Below are 10,213 nucleotides of genomic sequence, written 5' to 3' on the forward strand. Positions count from 1 at the left end.
GACAAGTTCCGCTGTTCACAGAGCAGTGTGACAGCATCACGCAGCAAGACACACTTAATTATTAAACAATATGCACCAAAATAAGATCAGATGAAACGACTCCGTATGGCAGGCTTGGGAAATCAGGACATGGGGGCGTGGGGGGATAGTGCTGCAGTGAGAAATACCATGCGAGTAACATGGAGCAGCGTTCTGTCCCCCAGCCCTGACCCGCCTGGCCATGGTCTGGGGCAGCCTGGCTCCAGTGCCATGAGCACTGACACCAAATCTCCTCCTTGTTCCAACAAAATCCAACAGTGTCGCGGGCCCAAGCAGCCCACAAAGCACCAGGCTTCCTGCAAAGGCCGGGGTGAACCACGCACTTACCGCTGGCACACCCACGTGGTGCCCAGAGCTGTGCCACCCTGGTCATTTACCAGCCGCCAAAGGGTTGCATGCGATTTGCACAAACCAGAGCAGAACGCAGCTGCCCGTACCTACGCAGGGGCTGCCTGCAGGTCCCAGGAGGCAATGCTCCAGGCTCCCGGATTCTGCACACCTCAGCCAGTACTGCCACTTGCCATGTTGGGGTGTCTCACTCCTGGGGGGCAGGGCCCATGCTACATTTGTACCCCACTGCCAGCACTCCCGTAAGACGCACTGCTGCTGGCTGTATCCCACAGGCCCCGGGGGAGAGGCAGATAGCCATAGCACACCCGGAGAGGGTGCAGGTGGAGGCCGGGTGCTCGGAAACTGAGGGCTATTCCTCACAGGGAATCATCCGGGTCACTATTACGCACAAGAGACTCAGTGCAAAACAAATACAATGCAGTTAAGCTCCTCGCCTGCCCCTACAGAGAGCAGCCCATTGCGAGGGGCAGACAGGAACCAACCGCCTTTCTGCACTGGCCCACGGCACCAACCATCTGGGCATCTGGGATGTTATTAATATGAACTGGGACCGTAGAGATCATTGTTGCAACCAAGGTCCTGTAGTGGCACCAAATCTTATACAAAGGAGGTGAAATCAGGTGTCTATGACAAGGTTATGATTTGCTGGTTATGATTACGCTATCTGTGTGCATGGATCATTTTTGTATTTAAAGTTATAAGTATTGGCTCTACACTGTCTGTATCTCAAACTTGTGCTATGCTTCTGGGTGACATCCCAGACAATTTGGCATCCGCACTGCCTAGCCTGCTTGATGGCCCATTAAGGGCCATCAGCTACAACTGACCCATTGAGAGAAGGCAGATACACCTTGTGACTCTGCAAGGCATGCAGGGTAAGATCTGACTTGTGTAATATTGACCTGGGTCTGGGGCTTGGTCCTTTGGGATCGAGAGGACCTTTTTTTTCTTTTACTGGGGTATTGGTTTTCATAACCATCTCTCCCCATAGTGAGTGGCACTGGTGGTGAAACTGGAGTGTCTGAGAGAATTGCTTGTGTGACTTGTGGTTAGCCAGTGGGGTGAAACCGAAGTCCTCTTTGTCTGGCTGGTTTGGTGCCTGAGTAATAAAGGACACCCCGCTTTGGGCTGTGACTGCCCTGCTCTGAGCAATTTGTCCTGAATTGTCACTCTCAGTTGGGTCCCACCAGAGGCAGCATCGTTACAAGGGAACTAAAGAGCCATGGGATAAGAGGGAAGGCCCTCTCACCGATCAGTAACTGGTTAAAAGACAGGAAACAAGGGGTAGGAATCAATGGTCAGATTTCACAGTGGAGAGAAGGATCTTTACCAGGACCAGGGCTGTTCAACACATTCAAAAGTGATCTGAAAAAAGGGGTAAACACTGAGGTGCCAAAATTTGCAGAAGATACAAAACTACCCAAGATAGTTAAGTCCCAGGCAGACTGCGAAGAGCTACAAAAGGATCTCACAAAACTGGGTGATTGGGCAACAAAATGGCAGATGAAATTCGGTGTTGACAAGTGCAAAGAAATGCTCATGGGAAAAATACAAATGGGTTCTAAATTAGCTGGTACCACGTAAGAAAGATTTTACAGTCACCGTGGATAGTTCTGAAAACTTCAGCTCAATGGGCAGCAGTGGTCAAAAAGGCTAACAGTATGCTAGGAACTACTGAAAGGGATAGAAAATTAGACAAAATATCATGATGCCACTATATAAATCCATGGTGCGTCCACATCTTGAATACTGCGTCCAGCTCTGGGCACCCCATCTCACAAACGACAGAGTGGAACTGGAAGAGGTTCAGAGAAGGGCAGCAATGAGGATCAAGGGTATGGAACTACTTCCTCACGAGGAGAGATTAAACAGTTTAGGGCTATTCAGTTGAGAAAAGAGAAGACTAAAGGGAGAGATGACAGAGGTCTCTACAATCCTGACCGGTGTGGAGAAGGGAACAGAGAAATTATATTTACCTTTTCACTAGGACTGTCGATTAATTGCAGTTAACTCAGGTGATTAACTCAAAAAAATTAATCATGATTAATCGCACTGTTAAACAATAGAATACCAATTGAAATGTATTAAATATTTTTGGATGTTTTTCTACATTTTCAAATATATTGATTTCTATTACAACACAGAATGCAAAGCGTACAGGGCTCACTTTATATCATTACAAATATTTGCACTGTAAAAAATGATAAAAGAAACAGTATTCAGTTCACCTCATACAAGTACTGTAGTGCAATCTCTTTATCATGAAAGTTGAACTTACCAATGTAGAATTATGTACAAAAAATAACTGCATTCAAAAATAAAACAATGTAAAATTTTAGAGACCACAAGTCCACTCGGTCCTACTTCTTGTTCAGCCAATCCCTCAGACAAACAAGTTTGTTTACGTTTATGGGAGATACTGCTGCCTGCTTCTTATTTATAATGTCACCAGAAAGTGAGAACAGGCGTTCGCATGGCACTTTTGTAGCCAGCATTGCAAGGTATTTACGTGCCAGATATGCTAAAAATTCGTAGGCCCCTTCATGCTTCGGCCACCATTCCAGAGGACATGCTTTCACGCAGATGATGCTTATTAAAAAAATAATAAATTAATTAAATTTATGACTGAACTCCTTGGGGGACAGGAGAATTGTATGTCCCCATCTCTGTTTTACCTGCATTCTGCCATATATGTCATCTTATAGCAGTCTCAGATGATGACCCAGCACATGTTGTTCATTGTAAGAACACTTTCACAGCAGATTTGACAAAACGCAAAGAAGGTACCAATGTGAGATTTCTAAGGATGGATACAGCACTTGACCCAAGATTTAAGAAGCTGAAGTGCCATCCAAAATCTGAGAGGGACGAGGTGTGGAGCATGCTTTCAAAAGTCTTAAAAGAGCAACACTCCGATGTGGAAACTACAGACCCAGAACCTCTTCTACTGGTGCCATCTGATTCAGATAATGAAAATGAACATGCGTCGGTCTGCTCTGCTTTGGATCGTTATCGAGCAGAACTCGTTATCAGCATGGACGCATGTCCTCTGGAATGGTGGTTGAAGCATGAAGGGACATATGAATCTTTAGCGCATCTTGCACGTAAATATCTTGCGACGCCGGCTACAACAGTTCCATGCGAACGCCTGTTCTCACTGTCAGGTGACATTGTAAACAAGAAGCGGGCAGCATTACGTCCTGCAAATGTAACCAACCTTGTTTGTCTGAGGGATTGGCTGAACAAGAAGTAGGACTGAGTGGACTTGTAGGCGCTAAAGTTTTACGTTGTTTTATTTTTGAATGCAGTTTTTTTTTGTACATAATTTTACATTTGTAAGTTCAACTTTCATGATAAAGAGATTGCACTACAGTACTTGTATGAGGTGAATTGAAAAATACTATTTCTTTTGTTTTTCACAGTGCAAATATTTGAAATAAAAATAATAATATAAAGTGAGCACTGTACACTTTGTATTCTGTGTTGTAATTGAAATCAATATATTTGAAAATGTAGAAAACATCCAAAAATATTTAAATAAATGGTGGTATATTATGGTTTAACAGTGCGATTAATCACGATTATTTTTTTTAATCGCTTGCCAGCCCTACTTTTCATACAATACAAAAACCAGGGGTCACTCAATGAAATTAATAGGCAGCAGGTTTTATACAAACAAGAGGAAGTATTTTTTCACACAACGAACAACTACCCTGTGGAACTCGTTGCCAGGGGATGCTGTGAAGGCCAAAAGTATAACTGGGTTCAAAAAAGTACTGGATAAGTTCCTGAAGGATAGGTCCATCAATGGCTATTAGCCAAGATGGTCAGGGATGCAGCCCCATGCACAGGCCCTAAATCTCTGACTGCCAGAAGCCGGGGAGTGACGAGGGGGTGAATTACTCCGTAATTGCCCTGTTCTGTACACTCCCCCGATGTTCTGGTACAGGCCAGTGTCGTAGATGGGACACTGGGCTAGATGGACATTGGTCTGACCCATTATGGCAACTCTTATGTTCTTATACCATCGCTAGGGTTTCTTTTGTTCCTAATATACTTAAACGCCTTCTTGTCGTCCTTACCCCTGCCAGCCATGGATTTGTCCCTGAATTCTTTAGCTTCCCTCATCAATTTTCCACACATCATAACATTTAATTTATATCAATTACTATCTACTATTTGTAAAAAGCGACAAAGAGTCCTGTGGCACCTTATAGACTATCAGAGGTACTGGAGCATAAGCTTTCATGGGGAGAGGGATAGCTCAGTGGTTTGAGCATTGACCTGCTAAACCCAGGGTTGTGAGCTCAATCCTTGAGGGGGCCGTTTAGGGAATGAGGGTAAAAATCTGTCTGGGGATTGGTCCTGCTTTGAGCAGGGGTTGGACTAGATGACCTCCTGAGGTCCCTTCCAACCCTAATATTCTATGAATACATCTATAAGGTGCCATGGGACTCTCTCTCACTTTTTACAGATCCAGACTAACACGGCTACCCCTCTGATACTATCTACTATTTGTTTGAATTGCTGCCTTCACTTCCCCACTGTCCTCTTTCCTTCTTGATTGTGAAATTCTGCCTTTTGGGCCATCTCAACCTCTTTTTAAACAACTCCTAAGTTTCATTCATATTTTTCCTACACATCAGTTTTGTTCATTATTTCCCTCACTTGTGGGGAATGAGCCCCTTCTAAGCACCTATGACATATATTACTGACTGGGTCTGTCCTCTCTTTGCCCATTCTGAATGTAATCAGGTCCGGTCACTGGTCCCAAGGCAGCTGCCAGCTTCCAATCCAGTGTTCACTTCATATTTCTCTGTCATCCTGAAGGCCCAAATACAGTTACCTTGTGGTAGAAAATTATCATCGTCTATGTTTGGAAACTCGCCCGAGGTTCTACTACCCGCTGCGCGAGACTGCCACAGATCCCAGATGACACCCCTATGTTACGATGCAGCAAGATGTGGAATCTTATCCCAGGGAAGGGCTGGGAGCCCCATCACTGGGCACGTTTACAACTAGCCTGGATAAAACGACAAAAAAGCAACTATAGGAACAACCAGCGTTTGCTTGGGAGCAGGGACTATAGAGCCTGGCCTCCGTCAGATACCATGGTGATGGGCCCTGCAGAAATGCAGCCAGACTGGCTAGGAAGAGGAGTCTGCATGGGACACGTCTACACTACCACTGCTGTCTCCACGTCCCCCTTTGCCATTGTCTCTTCCAAGCCACAGGCCATCCTGAGCTAGTGCTCCCCCCTTTCATGCTGGGCTCGTGTTTGGCACCAATACAGGCCTTTAGAGAAGTCATCCCAACCCACCATCCCCAATAATCCCCGAGAGCGCTACACCCCAGCGCCAGCCGATCCTTTCCACGGGGCATGTCTACACTACCGCGCAACATCAGCACAGCTGTAGCACATCTGCTGGAGACGCGCTATGCCAACGGGAGAGTTCTCATTACTCCACCTCCGGGAGAGGCGGAAGCGATGTCGGCAGGAGAGCGTCGCCCGCTGACATAGCGCGGTGAGGACAGCGCTTTACACCGATGTAACTTAAGTCGCTCGGGGGGGCGTTGTTTTCACACCCCTGAGCGACATAAATCATAGCGATTTAAGCAGTAGCGTGGAGCAGCCCGGAGTCTGCGGCTGATTCGGGGAGAGCTGCGCTCGCTGCCAGCGTTCCCTGCCAGGTGTAAACGTGGAGCCAGCTCCCTTCAGCGCAGGAGCAAGGTGACAATGGAGACATAAGCACAGCACACTTCACATTCCCAGCCTCGACACCGGAGCAGCACAAGAGGAAGGGAGCCAATCGGACAGGCTGGCTTGTTTGAGCCGGGCCGTAATTGTCACCTAGCTCAAGAGCTCTCAGTACCTGGACGGCGAGTGGAAACGCTGCTGTGAATCTGTGAAAAATGAATTACACTCCCGACTCAAGAACAACACACAGCATGTACAGCCCAACAGACGCCCGTCACCAGAAAGGCTCCGGGATCGACCAGTCTGCCCAGACCTGCCTTCCCCTCCCCTAGGAAGAACTCAAAGCCTGTTCAGCGCTGCTTGTGCGTTCCCATGGCTAGTCGCCAGGCCGCGTGAGCACCGGCTGGGAGGTGCGAGTCCCAGCCTGTGCGGGTGTACACGTCTGGCTAATCACAGAGGCACAGGGGGTGGCTTGGACTAGCCACCTGAGTACAATCCCGTCTGCTGTCCCAGGTACACCACCACCCTTGCCCCTGCAGCCACACTGCTGTTAGCAGGCGCCTGGCTGCCCACGCTGCTAATCCCACCTCCCCGCTGCAGAGCAGACCTACCAACAGAGCAGGGAAGGGGCTCGAGCCAACCCCGAGTCCTGAGCTCAGAGGGAGACTTGGGGGGCAATTACCTCAGGCTACCCTACTGGGGGTTCGTGCACCCTCCTCCGCAGCCACTGGTGCTCCACGGGCAGTGATGGGACCCGGGCCTGAGCCAGACTGGCGGTGTCCTGCCCCTTGCCGGGGAAGGAGGCCCGGGAGCTGGACGACAGGCTGCGGCTCTGAGCAAATCACCTCCCCTCTGCAGCTCTGTTCCCCAGACCTGCAATGGAAGCAAGGGAGGCAGAGCCCAACCCCCGGGGGCTGTGAGGGTAATTCACTAACGTAAGTGTGGCCTTGGGCGACCACTTCCCTCCCTATGCCTCGGCTCGCCCTTGCATCACTGTCCATCTAGCGTATAAAGCATTTGGGGAAGGGGCTGTCCTCACCACGGGCTTGCACTGGGGCTGGTTTCGATGGCCGCCTCTAGCTTCTACTGTCCTCCTGTCCTGCCACGTGCTTCCGAGCCCTGGGCTGGATGGCACTCCACGAGCAAAGGGCTATCCGTAGCTGCTGCAGGAGCCCAGGTCGCAGCTGGGAAGAGGGAACCAACTTCCCGGGGCCTGTCCTCAGATGTGAGCGTCCGTCCTCTGCAAGGCTGCGGGTGGCCCTGGAGCCGAATGCAGGCCCCAGTGTAACTGCAGCTCCCTTGAAACAGGACGACGTTAGTGGGGAGAGGCTGGGTTGAGCAGGGGTTCCCCGGACGGCAGGAGGCTGGGCCGATAAACGGCCGCTCAGGAACGCAGCGCCAGGCTCAGGATGCTGTGGGGGCTGGGGAGTGACGCAGCAGCAGCTTGCTTAGCACAGACAGCAGCCACGGCAAAGGCTCTGTAACTCCCCCTGCCAGACGCACAGTTCCAAGCGACAGGTCGCAGCACAATCCCTGCCCTAGCAACGCACAATCCGCAGCCAAACACGGGGGGGCGGGCCACAGTGCTCCGATCTAGACAGGTGTAGAGACAATCCTCAGTGACCGCGAGCCGCGCGGGGGCACGGCAGAGACGGCTCCGGAGGACGGGCTGGAAGAAGGGGGGAGTGGCCATCTGGATCAGCTGGAGGGGGGTTCAGTGGACTCAGGGACGGATGGAGGCAGCGTCTGAGTGAGCAACGAAGGCTTTCCCCAGCAGCCCAGGCCTCTGCACGGACGCCTAGGCCAGGCCCAGAAAGTCTGGCACGGCTTGCACGTGGCGCTCTCACACTGCTGACAGAGACAGGGGCCATCGTGCAGACTGAGTGCCCAGGTCAGTGCAGACAGACCAGCACTGCTGTGCTTAGCCCCATGGCGCACGGAGGGTTAACAAAGACCAGCTGTCACCATGTGCTGTGCTTGTCCATGGGGACCAGTCCCCGGTGAGCCCAGCCCAGACCCGGCACTGCCCGAGGAGTGTACGTCCTTAGAGGACAGAGACAGCACACAGGCTTCTCTTGTTGGGTATACATAATCTCCCCAAATAGCCTTGCTCTCTGCCCTGGGGCCCCAGCCGACCTGCTCCAGCACTCACCTTCCACCCCACCCCACCATGGGAAGACACAGGCTTGGGGGGAGGAGGAGGGGAGGAAAAATTACTCACACACTGGCCAGAGGGGTCTGAAACTTCCTGAAGGGGGATCCATGGGGCTAGTCCTGCTCCCCCCACATTGCCTGGCTGCAGCTCTGCTCTCCCCCTCCCACACAGATGGGGGGGGCTCCCAGGAAGGGGGCAGGAACTGCACGGCCAGTCCCTCCACACACCCAGAGTCCAACGGCAGTGACTCTGCCCAGCATACGCTGCCACTCCCACGGGGCTGCGCCCGCGACGGTGCCATGGGGAGGGCTCCAGGGAGAGGGCAGGATGGAGAAGGCTAGAGCCGACCTCCACAACCCTGAGCGGAGCTGGGAGACCCAGGTGGTCTGGTAACCTCCATCCCGAGTCAGTCTCACAGCCTGACACCCAGCCACACACTGTCCAGAAACTCCCCACACCCGCCCCACTGCTGTCCTCATGCTTAACAAGCCAGCTGTCAGGCGGGGACTACATGTCCCAGCATCCCACGCAGACAGGCCGCTGGTCAGAGCAGACGCTGGAGCTCCTGCCGGCTGCATCCCGGGTTGCAAGGGGAGCCCAGCAGAGCGAACACAGGGCTGGGACCAGGCAGTACTGGATTCTAATGCTGGCTCTGCTGCGTTCCCTTGGGCAAGTCAGCCCACCTCTGTGCCTCAGTTTCCCTCAGACTAGTGGACGATAATGTTTGTAAACAGGCCCACCAAACACGGCTCCTTTCAGTATGGCAGGCCGGGCCAGAGCCCAGCGCCCAGGGAAGGTGTGTCAAACACGGGGAAGCAGGAGGGGCTGGGGATGACTCCTTGGGGTGCTGCCACCTCATGGAGGCTGGAGAGTGTCTGGCAGACACCCCTGGAAAGCAGCATTTCTGCCCCAGGGCTCCTAGCCTGCTCCACCTCCCCATGATACTGCTGTGCAAGGATCTGCCCTGCCCCGTCTCCTCCAGTGACCACACGCCCCCTGCCACAGCACCCTCATGAGCTTCCTAAAACCACCCAGAGGAGACAGCCCCGGGAACCAGCCGGTTTGCGAAGGAGCAATCACTGACGCCAGGAGTCACAGCACAGACGCCTCTGTCACTGCCCAGGGCCAGGCACTGAGGTCAGCGGCTCTGTGGCTCCCAGCAGCCCCGGGAAAGGGCTCCGAACGGGGTGCTGGCAGGAAAGGGACACAGGACTAGGGCACCGTCCAGCGGCCCTCCCTCACACAGCACTGCGGGTGCTGCTCGTGGTCTGCCAGTCCCACCCGCCGGCTGCGGACGAGCCCTGCGGCCAGCCCAGAGGGCAGAGAGAACCCAGCTCTGCCCCTCTGACAGTCAGTGTGGGAAGATCCGAGCGGCACTGTAAGGAGGGGCTACCTACTCCCCGGCCTGGTGTGACGTTCTCTACGCCGGGGAATGTAGGGCACCTTGTGAATAATTCATGGCAAAGCTGTCCCTATTTATAGGAACAGCAGCACCCGGAGCTACTGGAACGGTGCGAACCAGTCACCCAGGCTGCGGCCCGCTCACGGGGACAGCGCTGCTCCGGGAGGCTGCACTCTGCCCGCCTGGCGCGGACATTCCCGCCTAGTGACTCCAGCAGGCCTGGGAGTCTGGGGACGCGGCCTCAGTCACTTGCAGGGGAAGGTGCCCATCTGCTTTTCCCCAAATACAGAACAGAAATCTCCATTGAACACTTCTGCAGGTCACTGATTTATTCTTGTGTCCCTTTGCTTCCCCTGTCAATTTTCTACAATTCCTCACTTCTGACTTATATTCATTACTGCTAACTTTCCCTTACTTCCATTTGTTATATATATATTTTTAGCATTTTTTTATAGCTGCCTTCACTGCCCTGCTAAACCAGGTCAGTTTTTTAACCAATACGGCCTTCTTCCTCGATTGTGACTTTGGGGGCATCTGGTGAGGTGCTCTTAAATAATTCCCAATTATT

The 10,213-nt window shown here is 52.2% G+C and overlaps 1 protein-coding gene across 6 annotated transcripts in view; it reads right to left on the minus strand.

Annotated features, from left to right (window-relative positions):
* MAPRE3 (microtubule associated protein RP/EB family member 3) overlaps window positions 1-10,213 on the minus strand; it is a 69,716-nt gene that overhangs the window by 27,119 nt on the left and 32,384 nt on the right. The window contains exon 1 of one of the 6 annotated variants that reach the window (XM_005313428.5): window positions 7,128-7,749. The exons of 4 other annotated variants lie outside the window; for them this stretch is intronic. The gene's annotated coding sequence lies outside the window, so the exon portion shown is untranslated. Of the gene's footprint in view, window positions 1-7,127; window positions 7,750-10,213 lie in introns of those variants that run through there. One more of the 6 variants, XM_005313429.5, reaches the window with a different exon arrangement.

Source organism: Chrysemys picta, chromosome 3 (genome assembly GCF_011386835.1).
Source record: "Chrysemys picta bellii isolate R12L10 chromosome 3, ASM1138683v2, whole genome shotgun sequence".
NCBI classification, from domain to species: Eukaryota; Metazoa; Chordata; order Testudines; family Emydidae; genus Chrysemys; species Chrysemys picta.